The sequence below is a fragment of the Bos indicus genome, chromosome 2, assembly GCF_029378745.1.
Source record: "Bos indicus isolate NIAB-ARS_2022 breed Sahiwal x Tharparkar chromosome 2, NIAB-ARS_B.indTharparkar_mat_pri_1.0, whole genome shotgun sequence".
NCBI classification, from domain to species: domain Eukaryota; kingdom Metazoa; phylum Chordata; class Mammalia; order Artiodactyla; family Bovidae; genus Bos; species Bos indicus.
In genome coordinates this window covers 124,829,758-124,847,999 of record NC_091761.1, presented here as the reverse complement: position 1 = coordinate 124,847,999, position 18,242 = coordinate 124,829,758, and positions in this window count along the sequence as shown.

The following is an 18,242-nucleotide window of genomic DNA, read 5'->3' as shown; positions in this document are numbered from 1 at the left end:
GTGTTGGTTTCTGCTGTACAACAATGTGAATGAGCTATATGTATACAAGTATCCCCTCCTTCCATCCCACCCCGTAGGCCATCACAGAGCTCTGAGCTGAGCTCCCTGTGCCATACAGCCGCTTCCCTCTAACCATCTATTTTACATGTGGTAGTATATATCCCCGCTTCATTTTTGCAATGTTCCTATACACTTTTTCTTCCTTCTACAGTCATTTGAGAGGGTGGGAGAGAAAATAAGTCAAACTTGGAGTACAGAACGTAGATTCTGGTCCTGACCTAGTCATTTATTATCCCTGGGAGGAGGAGGGTTGATTAGTTTCATAGTGTCTCAAGTTTACACAAAAAACCAGGACAAAACGTTTTCTTTTCCAGGTAGCATTATTGAGTGACTATTGCCTAATGTAATCGCTCCATCTTCACAGCAACCCTGTGAGAAAGAAGCGGTGGTCCCATTTTACAGATGTGGAGAAGGAACCTCAAGTTACAGCTTAAGAACGTGATAGACAGAACCAGGTTCAAATTCCAACCCTGACACTTAATGTTTGACCATAAGCAAGTTACTTCAATTCTCTCTCCTCAAGTTCTTTATCTATGCAACAGAATTAATACCTAGGGTCACAGGAGGGTTATGTAGATTAAATAATGCATGGAAAGCACCTAGCACAGTTCAGGTACCTCGAACTAAGTCATTCCATATTCAGATACCTGCTCAGCATCACAGAACAGAGACAAAATTTGAACCCTTGCCAGTCTGACTCCAGAGCATTACTTTAGTCCCCAAACCCCCTAGGCCCTCAGTCTGCATCTCTAAAAATCATGTTCAAGTTGATTTGCCTGTAGAATTGAAAACTCTTGGCTCCAGATTGGATCAAATGAATCTGTTTTAGACTTCTGCAACCTGCAGTCCAGGACCTGGGCATGTTTATCCAGGTTGGAGTTCGTGGAAACTTTCTGGTAGCTTGATTTTTGGTTGGTCTGGCTTTTGAAGACTATTAAGAGTAGGTAGAAACAGGAGCTGGATGAGTCTCCTCTGCTGCTGCTGCTGCTGCTGCTGCTAAATCACTTCAGTCGTGTCCGACTCTGTGCGACCCCAGAGATGGCAGCCCACCAGGGTCCCCCGTCCCTGGGATTCTCCAGGCAAGAACACTGGAGTGGGTTGCCATTGCCTTCTCCAGAGTCTCCTCTAGTAGATTTCAAACATTCACCAGAGCCCTGGGACAAGTGGAATGGAGAAGTGGCTCACAAACTTTTTGTGCCTCAGAGTCTCCTAGAGAGTCAGTGTTTAGAGGTAGAGCTCAGAAGTTTGCAGCTTTAACAGCTTCCCTGCTGTTCTGATGCCAAGGTCATTCTTTCATTCAACAACAGATGGTGTGCACCTAGTATGTAAATGCCCTGGACACAGAGTAGTAGAAAAGACAGGCACGGCTCCTGCCTTCTTGCAGTTTATTATCTAGTGGAGGAGACAGATATTAGATCATTACACAACTAAAATTGTTTCAATTATAACTGCAATTGGCACCTCAAAAGGAGAGATTCAAGGTGCTGTCAGAGTATTTTCAACCTAGTATTTCAACCTAGCTTTTCTTCCAAGGAAGTATGTTGGATTTCTACAGAAATGAACACACATCCAAGAAGAGCGATTTCCCACCCACTGAAGCACCTTCTTGGAACCAAAGTCTCCATGGACCAGTTAGAAAACTAACTTACATTCTTCTCTAATGGATGCTGTCGTGTGCAACACAAACTGTAGCAGGCATTCCTTCCTACACCCCACACTCTGTTGGGAGAGTGGATTGCTGAGTGCCTTTCTGGGAACTGCCCTGAGTTGAAGGGAGCAACCAAGTTCACGGTTATGTCCCACCAGGCAGTCTAGTCTGCCTCCAAGGTCTGGTGGATGGGAGAGGAGTATACAAAGGTCTGAGCTCTTTGCCTCTATTTGAAACAGTTCAAGGATTGCCCCAGCTCTACTGCTCCCTTCGTGATCAGCTGAGGTCCATGTTGCTGCTGCGCTTGCAGTCCAAATTCTGTTTGATTCTGATTCCCAATAAACCTGTGCAAATTTCCATCTCAGAGTCTGCTCACCAAGGTACTTAGCCTAAGACACGCTTATTGCAGATGGTGAAAGTAAAGACCAGAGAGGAGAAATTTCTTGCTTGCGGTCTCACAAGTCTGAACCTTTAGATCCTCTTCAGAGTTTGTCACTGCCCTATGTCAGAGACCTACAACTTCCTGTCAGCTTTCTTTTCCCAAGGCTGGAGGCGACAGCTGCGATGCTGACAGGGCCACAAAAGATCCTCTCTCCCATCCCCACTGCCAAGGCTGGAGACCTTGGGCAAGTTACTTGCCATCTCTGGGGGAACGTTAAGTACACTCACTGCCTGAGTGTCCTACCTTCTCTTAAGCCACCCCGTGTCATGGCCCTGCTTCTGAGAAAAACCATGTCTTAGCTGGAAGAGCTTCTTTCCCCTTCTCTCTGAATCACCTCTAACCTCAGTGTTGCTTCCCATTTAGGGAAGCCTTGAGCTTCTGTCCCAATTCCAAGTTTCTAAACTCTAATCCCAAGGAGGAGCCCCTTTTCTAAGTCCATGCAAACATCATCAGGTGCTTACATTGTTGCAGACACTGCTGGATGGCGGCCGTATAGCGGTGAATGAGACAGACAGTCCCAGCCCTCAAGGACCTTAAAACCCAGTGTTAAAGATGAACGTCCTACAAGTACTTTGACGAGTCCTGGGCGGGAAAAAACAAAATGCACAGGGAGCCATGAGAACACACAGCAGGGGAATGTCCATACTCAGGATGGGCGTTCCTAGAGAAATACCTTGGGCATGAAGGATGAGAAAGGACCAGTCAAGGATGAGAGGAGAGAAAGGGGGTGGAACAAAAAACGATTTCTGGCTGGGACTTCCCTGGTGGTCCAGTGGCTAAGACTCTGCATTCCCAAGGCAGAGAGAGGGCCAGGGTTCAATCCCTGGTTGGGGGACTAGATTCCACAGCCAGAGCAAAAGATCCCACATGACTCAACGAAGAAGATTCCACACGCCACGAATAAGACCTGGCACAGCCAAATAAATGAATAAGTATTCTTTTATTAAAAAAAAGAAAACATTTCTGGCAGAGGAAATGGCATGAGAGATTTAAAACAGGAAGGCAGCCTGGCAGGGGCAGAGAGAGCAGAGAGAATATGAGGAAGGAGGAGGTAAGGAGAAAGCCCAGGGCAGGCAGGCATATTAAGAATTTTGAACTTTATCCTACTGGCAAGGGGAAGTCTTCAGAGGAGATCTTGCTATTTATGACAAAATAGACGCTATGGACTAAATGTTTGTGTCCCTCTCGAATTTAAATTTTGAAACTCTAAATCCCAGTGTGATGTTATTTGAAGACAGGGTCTTTGGGAGGTAATTAGGTCATGACTGTGGACCCCTTTTGATGGGATTACTGCCCTTATGAGAAGAGACAGGAGGGAGCTTGCTTTCTCTCTCTCTGTCTCCACTATGAGAAGACATAGCAAGGACGACGGTTCTCATCAACAACTTGTCTGGCTGGTACCTTGACCTTGAACTTCCTAGCCTCTCAGTTCAGTTCAGTTCAGTCACTCAGTCGTGTCCGACTCTTTGCAATCCCATGGACGGCAGCACGTCCTCCCAGCCTCTAGAACTGTGAAAAATAATTGTCTGTTGTTTATGTCACTCAGTCTAAGATATTTTTGTGATAGCAGCCTGAATTAAAACAATAGGTAGCCTTTATTAGAAAAAGGAGTAGAGAAGGTCGTGAGACTTAGGACTGCCTACGTGCCGGCTCCTCCATAAGTGATTCACAAGCATGACCTCATTTCATTCTCCCCACAGCCCTGTAGAGTAGAGGCTGGTATTTTCTCCCTTTTACAGATGGATGTAATGGAAATGAGGGCTTCCTAGGTGGCACTAGTGGTAAAGAATGCGCCTGCCCATGCAGGAGATGTGAGAGACTCAGGTTTGATCCCTGGGTCGGGAAGATCCCCTGGAGGAGGGCATAGCAACCCACTCCAGTATTCTTGCCTGGAGAATCCCATGGACAGAGGAGCCTGGCAGGCTCCTGTCTATAGGATCACAAAGAGTTGGACATGACTGATGCAACCTAGCACATCATACATGATGGAAATGAGACTCAAAAGTCCCCTGAGTCAAAAAAAGCTTCTCTGGTTCCCCATCTCCACCCTCAGTATACATCTTCCTCCTTTGGCCTAAACTTAGCAAGTGCTTCTGTTTTTTGAAGGCATTTTTTCCCTAATATTATAACCATGACATGGCTCACTAACCTCCTCACTTGACTACAAGCCCTGTGAAGGCAGAGGATATTTGTCTAGTATGTTTCCTGCTTGATCTCCAGGGCCTAGAGTAGGACCTGGCATGTGGTCAGGACTGAAAAAATAAAATAGGTATGGAATATATGTTTGTATCCAGCAGGATGGGCTCAACTGGTAAAGAATCCACCTGCAATGTGGAGACCTAGGTTCAATCCCTGGGTTGGGAAGATCCCCTGAAGAAGGGAATGGCTACCCACTCCAGTATTCTTGCCTGGAGAATCCCATGGACAGAGAAGCCTGGCAGGTTACATGGGGTTGCAAAGAGTCAGACACAACTAAGCGACTGAGCAGAGCACATCCTGGTCTAGTGCTGGCTCTGGGCAGCAGTGTTCCAGAAATAACAACCTCCCCATGTTTTGAACTTGGATTTGGCTCCAGGTGGTTGTCTGTTATGTCTCCAGCTCTCAGACTCTCAGCGTCAGTCTGGTGTCAGGGAAAGAGCTTGGACTTTGGAACGCTGAAGACGAGGCTGAAACCCAAGCGCAAGCCCATCTGGAATGAGGCAGAAGATAAGTAAATAGAACCAGTTACCTATATGGCCTTTGATAACTTTATTTAATTTTATCATCTATAAAATGAGAATATTACCATCAAAAAGTATTAGTGTCAGGATCAAATGAGAAAATGTTCACAGAATGCCTGTTTAGTTCATTTAGTTCCTCCCTTCCATGGAAGACAGGGGTTAGATCAATGTCATTCTCTCAGATGAATTGCCTCTATTTCCTCATCTGTGAAATGGAAGTTGTGAAATGAAAGATGATATGGAATTCCCATGACCTAGAATGCTTCCCTCCCAGACCTGTGTGGGGCTAGCTTTTTCTAAACCTTTTGTCCTCACCTTTAATATCATCTCGTCAAGAGGTCTGACCTGATCCGTTTCTCAACCTAACTCCACCCCTTTTCTCTGCAGCATCTTTCATAATCTTTATTGTTTCTTGCCTGTCTCCTTGCTCGCTGTTGTATCTCCACTGTCTGCCACAGACGGTGCTAGCACAAATGCTCAATAAATATATGTTGATTGCATTAAATACCTATTGATTACTTAGTCACCAACCAGGGACTGAGCAATCCTAACCACAGCCCTGAGACATAGGCAGGGCAGGGATTTCACTCATTTTATAGCTGTGGAAGCTGAAGTCTAGCAATATATATATATATCCCTGGTGATCCAGTGACTAACACTCCATGTTCCCAATGCAGGGGGCCTGGGTTTGATCCCTGGTCAGGAAACTAGATCTCACATGCTCTAACTAAAGATCCTGCATGCCACAACCAAGACCCACCACAGCCAAATAAATATTTTTTAAAATATATTCCCCAGGAATTTCTCAAGCATATTACCAGGAGTTCTAACTCTTTGACCTGTGCTGTCTCCACCCATCCTTCTAATGGAGAAGGAGAATTGGAAGCCCAGGAATTGGAAGCTGTAAGATTTAGGTTAAGATTCCCTTCCTGAGGTTCAGTTTTCCCAACTCTACAATGGGTAGAAGGTAGAAGAATCCTTGCCCTAACTAGTGGTTAAGGTGAAAGTCAGATGAGACAGTGAGCTGAAAGCATCTAATAAACTGAAGCACTATACTTGTTCGTGGAGTATTTTTTATATTAATATGCAGAATCAATATTGACTTCAAAAATGAATCATTGGAGGCTGGAAAGGCCAGGGAACTTTCCTGGAAATGGTGACGTTTCAGCTAGGCCTTAAAGATAGGTAAGATTTGGTGGGGGGGAAGCTCAGAGTTGAAGTCACAGACCAACCAAAGCAAGGCTTGCCAGGTTCTCTAAGTTTTACTTTTTCCTCTTTGAGGTTGGTTGGTGTTCTTCTCTAAAATTTTTCCTTTCAAATAAAACTCATTGAAGTATAATTTGCATGCAATAAAATGCATATGTTCTAAATGCACAGTTCCATGAGTTTTGACATCTGTGTAACTAATCAAATGCTACGTAACTAACCCAAATAGGAAAAGGAGTACGTCAAGGCTGTATATTATCACCCTGCTTATTTAACTTATATGCAGAGTACATCATGAGAAACGCTGGGCTGGAGGGAGCACAAGCTGGAATCAAGATTGCTGGGAGAAATATCAATAACCTCAGATATGCAGATGACACCACCCTTATGGCAGAAAGTGAAGAAGAACTAAAGAGCCTCTTGATGAAAGTGAAAGTGGAGAGTGAAAAAGTTGGCTTAAAGCTCAACATTCAGAAAACTAAGATCATGGCATCCGGTCCCATCACTTCATGGCAGATAGATGGGGAAACAGTGGAAACAGTGTCAGAATTTATTTTTCTGGGCTTCAAAATCACTGCAGATGACGACTGCAGCAATGAAATGAAAAGGCGCTTACTCCTTGGAAAGAAAGTTATGACCAACCTAGGCAGCATATTCAAAAGCAGAGACATTACTTTGCCAAGAAAGGTCTGTCTAGTCAAGGCTATGGTTTCTCCAGTGGTCATTTTATGGATGTGAGAGTTGGACTATAAAGAAAGCTGAGCGTTGAAGAATTGATGCTTTTGAACTGTGGTGTTGGAGAAGACTCTTGAGAGTCCCTTGGACTGCAAGGAGATCCAACCAGTGCATCCTAAAGGAGATCAGTCCTGGGTGTTCATTGGAAGGACTGATGTTGAAGCTGAAACTCCACTTTGGCCACCGGATGCAAAGAGCTGACTCATTTGAAAAGACCCTGATGCTGGGAAAGATTGAGGGCAGGAGGAGAAGGGGACGACAGAGGATGAGATGGTTGGATGGCATCATCGACTCGATGGACATGGGTTTGGGTGGACTCCGGGAATTGGTGATGGACAGAGAGGCCTGGGTGTGCTGTGGTTCATGGGGTCGCAAAGAGTTGGACATGACTGAGCGACTGAACTGAACTGAACCCAAATCAAATTCCCTTGTCTCCCTGTGCAGTGAGTCTCCCAGTCCCCTTTCTCATGTCCCCAGACACCTACTCTCTGCTTTCTGTCGCTACAGATTAGTTTGTTGTTGTTCTTTTTTTCTTAACACTCTTTCCCCCCACCAACATTTTAAGGCAAATTTTGCAACATTTAGAAAGTCTGAAAGAATGTACAGTGAAACTGTATACCCACCACCTAGATTCTACAATGAACATTTTGCTGTAGTTGTTTAATCACATATACTCTAGCCATCCCGCTATTGATTCATCTTATCTCTGGTAAATTTAAAAATAAGTTACAAATATTGATACATTGCACCCCAATCACTTCAGCATGCAAAACTTTTACCTAGAATTTGTTGACCTGAAACACAGGTCAGGTCAGTTCAATTCAGTTCAGTTCAGTCACTCAGTCATGTCTGACTCTTTGTGACCCCATGAACCACAGCACACCAGGCCTCCCTGTCCATCACCAACTCCTGGAGTTTACCCAAACTCACGTCCATTGAGTTGGTGATGCCATCCAACCATCTCATCCTCTGTCATCCCCTTCTCCTCCTGCCCTCAATCTTTCCCAGCATCAGGGTGTTTTCCAATGAGTCAGTTCTTCACATCCGGTGGCCAAAGTATTGGAGTTTCAGCTTCAGCATCAGTTCTTCTAATGAATATTCAGGACTGATTTCCTTTAGGGTGGACTGGTTGGATCTCCTTGCAGTCCAAGGGACTCTCAAGAGTCTTCTCCAACACCACAGTTCAAAAGCATCAATTCTTTGGCACTCAGCTTTCTCTATAGTCCAACTCTCACATCCATACATGACTACTGGAAAACCATAGCCTTGACTAGATGGACCTTGGTTGGCCAGGTCAACAGTTATTTTTACCAGCAAAATAGATTTATTTGGGAGCAGTAAAGAACTGCAACTCAAGACATGCAACTGTGGTAAACCACTTGCACATCTGTGTTGTTGTTAATCACTCACTTTTTTATTAATAAATCACAAAGTTTTATATTCAAAAATTAGAACAAAAAAGAAAATGCAACAAAAAGTATTACTTCACCAGGCTTAGGACAATAATTTCACTCTAGGCTTTTGCTAATGAACATAGTAGTCGTTAGATAATCGGTTTCCCTGGTGGCTCAGATGGTAAAGAATCTGCCTGCAATGCAGGAGACTCGGGTTGGATTCTTGAGTCAGAAAGATCCCCTGGAGAAGGGAATGGCAACCCACTTCAGTATTCTTGCCAGGAGAATTCCATGGAGAGAGAAGCCTGGTGGGCTACAGTCCATGGGGTCTCAAAGAGTTGGACATGACTGTGCGGCTAGCACTTTCAACGGTAGAAAAGAATTAGTAATAATCACAATTTGTCCATTTACTGAAGACAAGTCGAGCACTGATTTAAAACTATGCCTACGAATTTATAAGAGGTACAGATATGCTTACTTATATGTAAGGCAATATTTTAAATTTAATTTAAATACTTTTTAAAGTCATTTTTAAAGGAAAGAATTAGGGAGCAATAGTCATTATCCAATTTTCCTGATATCTTCCTTTAATTTCATGATATACAAATTAAGAGTGAGTCTGGGACTTCCCTAGTGGTCCAGTGGTTAAGATTCCCTGCTTCCACTGCAGGGGGTGTGGGTTCCATCCTTGGTTGGGGAAGTTCCACATGCCACATGGTGCGACCAGAAAAAAAAAGAAAAAGAATGACTCTGAAATTTGAAAGAGATGTCAACTTAAGCAAGAAATCGGGCGAAATGATAAAAGTTTTGTTTCAAGTTCTTGTTGAATAGAAAGACAGTTATTATATCAAACAAAGAAAAAGTAAATCATCAGGAGAAGTATTTACTCTAAATTTAGATAGTGATAAACCTTAATACCTGGCCCATGTTTTTGGGCTAAACTATAGCAACTCTCTTTTAATGAGATTTAATATAGGGAATTAGACATATAATTATAGCTTAAAAGAGAATAAAGCTGAAAAAAGATGCTGAGGTAACCCAGAGACTGAAAACTGTAGAAAGAAGTTACAACCTCTCAGGAGAACAAAAGGCCAAATGTGGCGTGTTACTAGAACATTGGTGCTTGGAGGAGAAGTCGCCACACAACTGACAGCAACTCTTTTTTAAAAGCATTTAGAAAAATATTTATTTAACTATTTGGTTGTTTCAGGTCTTATTCGCTGCACATGGGATCTTCATTGCAATGTGAGGGCTTCTCTCTAGTTATGGCATGGGCTTAGTTGCCCCGCAGAATCTGAGAATCTCAGCTCCCCCACCAGACCTGCGTCCCCTGCCTTGCAAGGCAGATTCTTAACCATTAGACCACCAGGTTAGTCTCTATTTTTTATTTTTTAAAATTTATTTTATTGAAGTGTAGTTGATTTACAATATTCTGTTAATTTCTGCTGTACAGCAAAGTGATTCAGTTATACCTACATTTACACATTTTTGTCATATTCTCTTCCCTTGTGGTTTATCACTGGATTTTGACTATAGTTCCCTGTGCTACACAGTAGGACCTTGTTGTTTACACATTCAGTTTGCCTCTGCCAACCCCAAGCTCCCAATCCATCCCTCCTGCACTCCCCTCCCCTTGGCGACCGCACGTCTGTTCTCTGTGCCTGTGAGTCTGTTTTCGTTTTGTAGAAGTTCATCTGTGTCATATTCTGGATTCCCCTGTGACTCAGCTGGTAAAGAATCTGCCTGCAGTGCGGGAGATCCTGGGTTTGATCCTTGGGTTGGAAAGATCCCCTGGAGAAGGGAAAGGCCACCCACTCCAGTATTCTGGCCTGGAGAATTCCATGGACTGTATAGTCCGTGGGGTCACAAAGAGTGGGACACGACTGAGAGACTTTCACACACACACTAGATTCCACATATAAGTGATATCTTATGGTATTTGTTTTTCTCTTTCTGACTGTCTTCATTGAGTGTGATGATCTTTAGGTCCATCCGTGTTGCTGAAAATGACATTATTTCATTATTTTTTATGGCTGAGCAGTACAGCAACTCTTTATTTATTTATTTTTTGCTTCTCATTGTGCTTTAAGTAAACACTCACTAGATGTTTGGGATTTGTTGGTTAATTACAAAACATTTCAACAGGCTCTTTTCATGAAACAAATACTAATCATTCCCCCTGCCCCCCTCCACACACACTCCCCGAACTCTGGACAATATACAAAACCAGAAACAATGGTCTTAATCCGCGCTACGCTATCCTCCGAGAAGTGAGGAAGCCACCTGGGATATCTTACCCTCTGATCAGCAGACTTTTGGAAGAGAATTTTTTTCATAAACCCCGTATTTTATGTCCTGTACCAATTTGTTCCCTCCCGCAAATATAACACACATTTTACAGTCCTTATAATGCTTAGACATGAATAGTAATGCCTTGGAAAATGTCTGTAGTCAGCAATATATTGGGAAACAACTTACATGACTGAGACTCTTGCTGGCAGAGCCATCAGAGAGAAGAGGGGGCCAGTAACTACGGGTCCACAGCCTGTTGCCTAATTTTGTAAATAGTTTTTTTTTTTTTTTTTTAAACACAGCCATGCCCATTCATTGATGTCTTCTCTAGGACTCCTTTCTTGCTACAAGGGCAGAATTGAATTGTTGCCACTGAGACCATCTGGCCCGCAAAGCCTAAAATATTTACTACCCAGCCCTTTACAGAAAAAAATTATCAAGCTTTGTGATAATGCACTTAAAATAATATGGTAAAGTACTCTAGTTAGGGTAAGATGAAAACAAGAAAGGGAAGATACACTCTTTCATAGAAGGGATCGCATATACTCAGAATGAAATAAAACAGAAGGAAGTGGGTACAGAAGAGACCAAAAGCATTAAGCAGTTAGACGTGGGGGGTGGCATTATGGATGGCTTTCTTTCCCTCATCTGTGTTCCAATTTTCTAAAATGACCTTACAGTTCATTGATAATGGAATAAACTGAACCTCACTTTAAACATTATTTTAGCACGTGCGTCTGTCCTGCACAGAGCGGCATAGCTAGATTTGGCCCGGCCCCTCCCAACGCCGTGCCGAGGGTGGGAGCAGGGAGGCCAGGCCCCTACCTTATGCTCATCCCGAAGGTGGCTGTCCAGTTCTTCCGTGTGCTTGGTCTCATAGTAGCAGAGCTGGCATTTGTAAGGTTTCAGTTCATTGTGCTTTTCTATGTGTTGCTGGAGGCTCTCATCACTGGAGCAGGTGAAGGTACACTTATCACAGCGGAAAACTACTCCCTGCAAGTATTTGGACAATTTGGATCGGCACACTTCAATGGGGACAACCCGCTCTTCTCGGTGCAGCACAATGTGGTCGATCATGTTGCGTTTGTATTTGGTGTGATAGAGGCAGAGAGGACAGCGGAGATATCCGCTGTCCTCACAGCAACTCTTTTAAAGAAACGCTGTTTAAAGTGTGAAAAAGCATTAAAGTATATAAGAAAGGAAACGAGATTATCTTCTCACTGTTCTAATCACATCAGACAGGTGTGAAGTCATCTCAAATATAGCCTTCTATATGTAATTCCCCTGCTTCATTTTCCCTGATGAATCTATTTTGCCATTCCTTTTAAAAAAAGTTTTGCATTCAAGTTCAGATTAATTTTACCTGTTCTAGAAATTCATGTAAGTGGAATTATGCAGAATATGTTTTCTGCGTATACTTTCTTTTGTTCAGCCTAATGTTTATAAAGTTTATTCATGGGTTTTTTATTTTGGTAGGTCATTCCTTTTTATAACTGAGTGCTATTTCATTGTACAAAAATGCCCCAGACCATTCCTTTCTCAGTTGAACATTTGGCTTATTTTCATTTATATTAATATGCTATGAATATTCAGTTTTAAGTCCTTTTGTGGACATATAGTTGCATTCCTCTTGGGTAAATACCTAGAACTGGAATTGCTGGATTATATGACAAATATGTGTTTAACTTCATAAAGAACTGCCCACCTGTTTTCTAAAGAGTTTGTACAGTTTTATACATCACTAACAATGTTCAAAAGCAAATGAGTTGCTCCACATATTCTTTATACTTGGTATAATTGATCTTTTTCATTTTAGTCATTCTAATAGATCTGTCATGGCATCAAAATTTTTAAAGTGAGTCATAATTAAGGTAGAATTTGTATACAGTAACATTTTCCCATTTTAAATGTATAGCTCACTGAGTTTTTAAAATGTTTAATTTAATTTATTTATTTGGCTGCATTGGGTGTTAGCTGCAGCATGCAGGCTTCTCTAGTTGCATGCAGTGTGGGGACCTCTCTCTAATTGTGGTGCTCAGTTCCTGGGTGAGAGAGTGCTCAGTAGTTGCTGCACATGGGCTTAGTTGCCCTGCAGGATATGGGGTCTTAGTTCCTCCATCAGGGGTCAAACACCATTCCCCTGCATTGCAAGGCAGATCCTCAATCACTGGACCACCAGGGAAGTCCCCAGCTTACTGACCAAGGTATACAGTCACCACAATCTTGATATGGAAATTTTTAATCCCCCTCAAAATTTCCTTGAGTTCCTTGTCCTCAGTCCCTTCCTCCAATCCTGTCCCCTAAGAACCACTGGTTAGCTTTGCCACTATAATTTTGATTTTTCTAGAATTTCATATAAATGGAGTAAGTACTCATGGTGTAATCTTTTGGGGCTGACTTCTTTCAGTTAGCATAATGCTTTTGAGACTCATCATGTTGTTGAGTGTATCAGTAGTTCATTCTTTTTTATTGCCAAATACAATATTATTGCATGGATATATAGAAATTTGTCTACCCACTCACCAGTTAATGGATATTTGAGTTGTTTGTAATGTTGGCTTTTATGAATAAACCTGCTATTTGTGGGGGCATAGGTTTTTATTTCTCTTAGGTAAAAACATAGGAGTGAAATTTTGTGGACATATAGTAAATGTATATTAGTTTTATAAGAAATTTCCAAATCATTTTCCAAAGGGGCTGTGAAAGTCATTCAGTCATGTCCAATTCTCTGGGATCCCGTGGACTGTAGCCTGCCAGGCTCCTCTGTCCATGGAATTCTCCAGGCAAGAATACTGGAATGGGTTGCCATTTCCTTCTCCAGGGGATCTTCCCAACCGAGGGATTGAACCCATGTCTTCCGTATTGCAGGCAGATTCTTTACTGTCTGAGCCACAAGGGAAGCCCAAGAATACTGGAGTGTGTAGCCTGTTTCTTCTCCAGCTGATCTTCCCAACCCAGGAATCAAACTGGGATCTCCTGCATTGCAGGCAGATTCTTTACCAGCTGAGCTAATTCCATCAACAATATAGAAGAGTTCTCATTGCTCTGCATCCTTGTCAACATTTGGTATTGTCAACCTTTTTAACTTCAGTCATTCTCCTAGGTGTGTAATGGTATCTCATGAGTTTTTCATTTGCATTTCTGTGATGACTAAGGATGTTGAGCATCTTTGATGTACTTACTGGCCTTTTGTATATCTTGTGTATCTGTTGCAGTGTCTTTCAAAATCTTTTGGTCATATTCTTTATTGTGTTGTTTTCTTATTACTAAGTATTTGTATATTCTAGATATTCTAGATTTATCCTTTCTCAGATATATAAATTGCACATATTTTCTTTCAGATCATGGCTTGCCTTTTCAATCCCTATAAAAGTGGAAGACTTTAATTTTGATGGAATTCAATATATCAATTATTTTATATTTTGTGCTTTTTGTATTTTATCTAAGGAATCTTTGCCTAACCCAACATCACAGATGTGTTTTCTGTGTTTATTCCCCCAAAAGTACTACTCTTAACATTTATTGTTCATTTCATGTTAGTTTTTATGTATAGTGTGAGGTAATAGTAGAGGTTCATTTTTTTCCCTTCGAATATCCAGTTTTTCCAGCATCATTTGTTGAAAAGACTATCCTTTCTTCATTTAAGTCTCTTGTTACTTTTGATGACAATCAATTGACTAAACATAATATATTGTTCACTATTTGATAATATGTATTTCCTATAAGTAAACTCCCTTCCTTCATTAAGTTAGACAGGAAAAAGACAAAGAAATGTTTTCTGATCATTTTAGAAAAATCAGAAAATACAGATAAACAGATATAAGAAAATAAAAGTTGCTAATAATCCACCCCTAGAGAGTACTACCAGGCTTCTCTGGTGGCTCAAATAGTAAAGAATCTGCCTGCAATGCAGGAGACCCAGGTTCAATCACTGAGTCGGGACGATCCCCTGGAGAAGGAAATGGCAACCCATTCCAGTATTCTTGCCTGGAGAATTCCACGGACAGAGGAGCCCGGCGGGCTACAGTCCATGGGATCACCGAGTCAGATATGACTGAGTGACTAACTTTCACTTTTTTTCAGAGAGTACTATGTTTTGGATTTTTTTGCAGAATTTATCTTTTAGATTTATCCTGATGCTTTTGAACTGTGGTGTTGGAAAAGACTCTTGAGAGTCCCTTGGACTGAAAGGAGATCAAACCAGTCAATCCTAAAGGAAATCAGTCCTGAATATTCATTAGAAGGACTGTTGCTGAAGGTGAAGCTCCAATACTCTGGCCACCTGAGGCACAGAGCTCACTCACTGGAAAAGACCCTGATGCTAGGAAAGATAGAAGACAGGAGGAGAAGGGGACGACAGAGATGGTTGGATGGCATGACTGACTCAATGGACATGAGTTTGAGCCAGCTCTGGGAGATGGTAAAGGACAGCCTGGCGTGCTGCAGTCTATGGGGTTGCAAAGAGTCGGACACAACTGAGCAACTGAACAGCAACGACAATCTTCTAGATCATCCTTCTATGTTTAAATATGCTAACAAAATGGCAACATATTAAACAGTCTGTTTTTTTTTAAAAACAAACAGTCTGTTTTACAATCTGTTTTCCCCTTTCCTCAGTATATCATGGAGTCTATTCGAGCAAATCATTCTCATCCTGGAATGATTTTGATCCCGGGATGTTTGGCAAACTCTGGAGACATGTTTCAGTTGTCACAAGTGGGCAGGTGCTACTAGCATCTGGTAGACAGAAGACAGGCATGCTGCCCTACAAGGCACAGGACCGTCCTTTACAACACTTCCAGTCCAAAAAATCAGCAGTCTCAAGACTGAGAGATTCTGAATGAAATAATGTACATAACGTGTGCAATGCAACACTTGCCACATATCAACTGATCAATAAATGAAAAACAAATCACTTTAGGGAAAAAAATTTCAAGAAACAGGAATATGAATCTGGTAGATCCAAATTGCCCATGGTCCCTTTCCCAAATATCTAACCACTAAGTTGTTAGGAAGTGAGGAGGCTCACAATGGAGAAGTGGTTTTATCTCCACAAATTCCTTCAAAACCAAAAAGTAAGGAATATGTCCAAGATAGAAGACCCGAGGCCTTGGACTTTGGCCTCCTCTATTGGGGAGGAGGAAGAGACGGCTCCCACATTTCCCCTCCCCTGCCAGGTAATGTCTTCCTTGGCTGGCATTCCACTTGTTTTCTGGGTTGGTGCAAAGACCTTTGGGCTGTTCCAGATCCAGGATTTACAGTCCATGAGCTCCTCCCAGTTTACAGGAGTGCTGGAAAGACATATTCCAGGTCAGCAGGAAGGTCCCATGGTCTGCTGACACAAACCACAGTCCAGGGGAAAGCGCAGCCAAACCAAAGTTAATTCAACAGAGCCAAGCATTTACCAACATTCATTGTGCTCCTACTGTGTTCCAGGAACTGTTTTTCTCCAATGCGGAAGGCTGTTGGGAGTAGTTAGGAACATAGCCTATTTAGAAAAGCATTTTTGAGTCCCAGGTCTGCCAGCGCTAGGTATTTGACCTTTATAAGGCATATTATGATATGCATGGCGTATCTGTTCAATAAATTATGTATGAGTGTTTCAGGTATCACAAAAAGCTGGGAAGTAAGGACCACCATCTTCCCTATTTTACAAAAGAATAAATCAAGCTCAAAGAGAGGAAGGGCTTTGTCTAAAGTCACAGGACAAATTAAGTGGCAGAGGACTGCTGTGACAGACTTTTAGGAAATAGAAATGTAAGGGGAACCACTGACTGAAACCACCCACCCTGGCCAGGTACCACAGTAACCATTTGCATGAGTTATTTTATGACAGGAGATCCTGGTAAGGAACACAGAATTAACTAGCCACCACCAACCGGAAGAATTCAAGAAAGTTCAAAAGGACACAGAAAGATACAAGTCCATGTGTCCTTCCAGAATCCTTCTTGCTGGAACCCATCTTGGCTGAGTGATGCATGTACCACCAGGAAGACCCTGAATGAGAATGATTGGCCAGAGACAACCCGGAAACAAATCCCATCACCAGAAAGCCTGAGACTGTGAGCCACATGGCAGAGCAGTTCTTCCGGGTTCCTTACCCTGCAGCTTTTCATGGAACACCCCTTCCCAATAAAATCTCTGGCTTTGATAACGTGTATCTCCTTGGACAATTTATTTCCAAGTGTTAGACGAGAGCCCAACTCTCAGGCCCTGGAAAGGTCCCCCTTTCCAGCAATAGAAAGATGAATAAGATGTAGTCATTTTCTTCAAGAAACTTAGAGTCTCATAAGGGAGGTAAAGATGGGTAAAAGTCTAATTCCAAGCAAAGAGAACATTGAAAGAGGTGTTGAAATGAAAGTCGCTCAGTTGTGTCCGACTCTTTGCGACCCCATGGACTATAATACAGTCCATGGAATTCTCCATTCTAGAATACTGGAGTGGGTAGCCTATCCCTTCTCTGGGGGATCTTCCTGACCCAGGAGTTGAACCGAGGTCTCCTGCATGGCAGGTGGATCCTTTATCAGCTGAGCTACCAGGGAAGCCCCTGAGAGAGGTGGTAATAAGGAGCACTCAGTTGGGGTAGAGCAGAGTGGAGGTCAGTTACAGGTGGGGGCAACCAGGAATGCTTCATAGATGAAATGGTAGTTGAGCTGGTGGTCTTTAAAGATGAGTCGGCTTCAGAGTAGACGCCAAGAATCTTCCTTCAGAGTGAGGCCCTGAGAAGTATGGTTGGGCCACTGGATGTGTGCCGATGGGGCAGAAACAGATGACCTGGCTGAGAACATTAATAAATTGGGGTAAGACTGTTTGATGGAAATGGGCAGAGGTGATGTTCAAAAAAGTTAAAAACTGGAAGGGGATAGGCATCAGCTGATTGGAATGGACAGCGAGTTATAAACAACCCCCATGGACACACTGTTGGAGACAAACTAAGTACCATGCTGAATATCCTGGAAAGGATGTTGGCATTTACCCGCCCAGCCTGCTTTACACCTTTTGGAAACTGCATGCTCCTGTAGTAATTTACAGATTCACTTGTCCTATTCTCATTCTATAAAGCCCTGGGGGGCCCAACTCCATCTTTATTTCTCTAGATGAGAGCACACAAGGAGGTCTGGTCTATCTAACCAATCAGAGCACAACAGTGACTGGTACAAAGATGGACATATAACCCAAGCTGGGCCAATGAGAATGCTCTCCAGCACATCTGTTGGAACTCTGGGGGGGAAAAGGAGCTGTGTTTCACCAGGGAACCAGGAGAAAGGAAAATCAAGTTTAGAGATTGAAGAGACAGATAGACACAGAGATAGAGTCGGGGCGGGGGGAGGTAGAGAGAGATAAATTCTTTTTTGTTTTTTTAAGATTTTTTTTTTGGTGGACCATTTCTAAATTCTTTATTTAATTTGTTACACTATTGCTTCTGCTTTATGTTTTGTTTTTTTGGCGAGTCATGTGGGATCTTAGCTCCCCAACCAGGGATCGAACCCACACCCCCTGCATTGGAAGGTGAAATCTTAACCACTGGACCTCCAGGGAGGTCCTGAGAAATTCTTTAGGTTTGTGTTTGAGTCTCTAAATGCAGATATGATAGATGTCTTCACCTATCCTCTTTAGTTACAGGGGGATGGTTTTTTGGTCCCTTGCAACTAGAAGAATTATAACTGATGCAATTATAAGAAGTCTCAAATATTCTAAGGAATTCTACATAGACTCGAGAGTTATGGAAGGGAGGAGAAAACAAC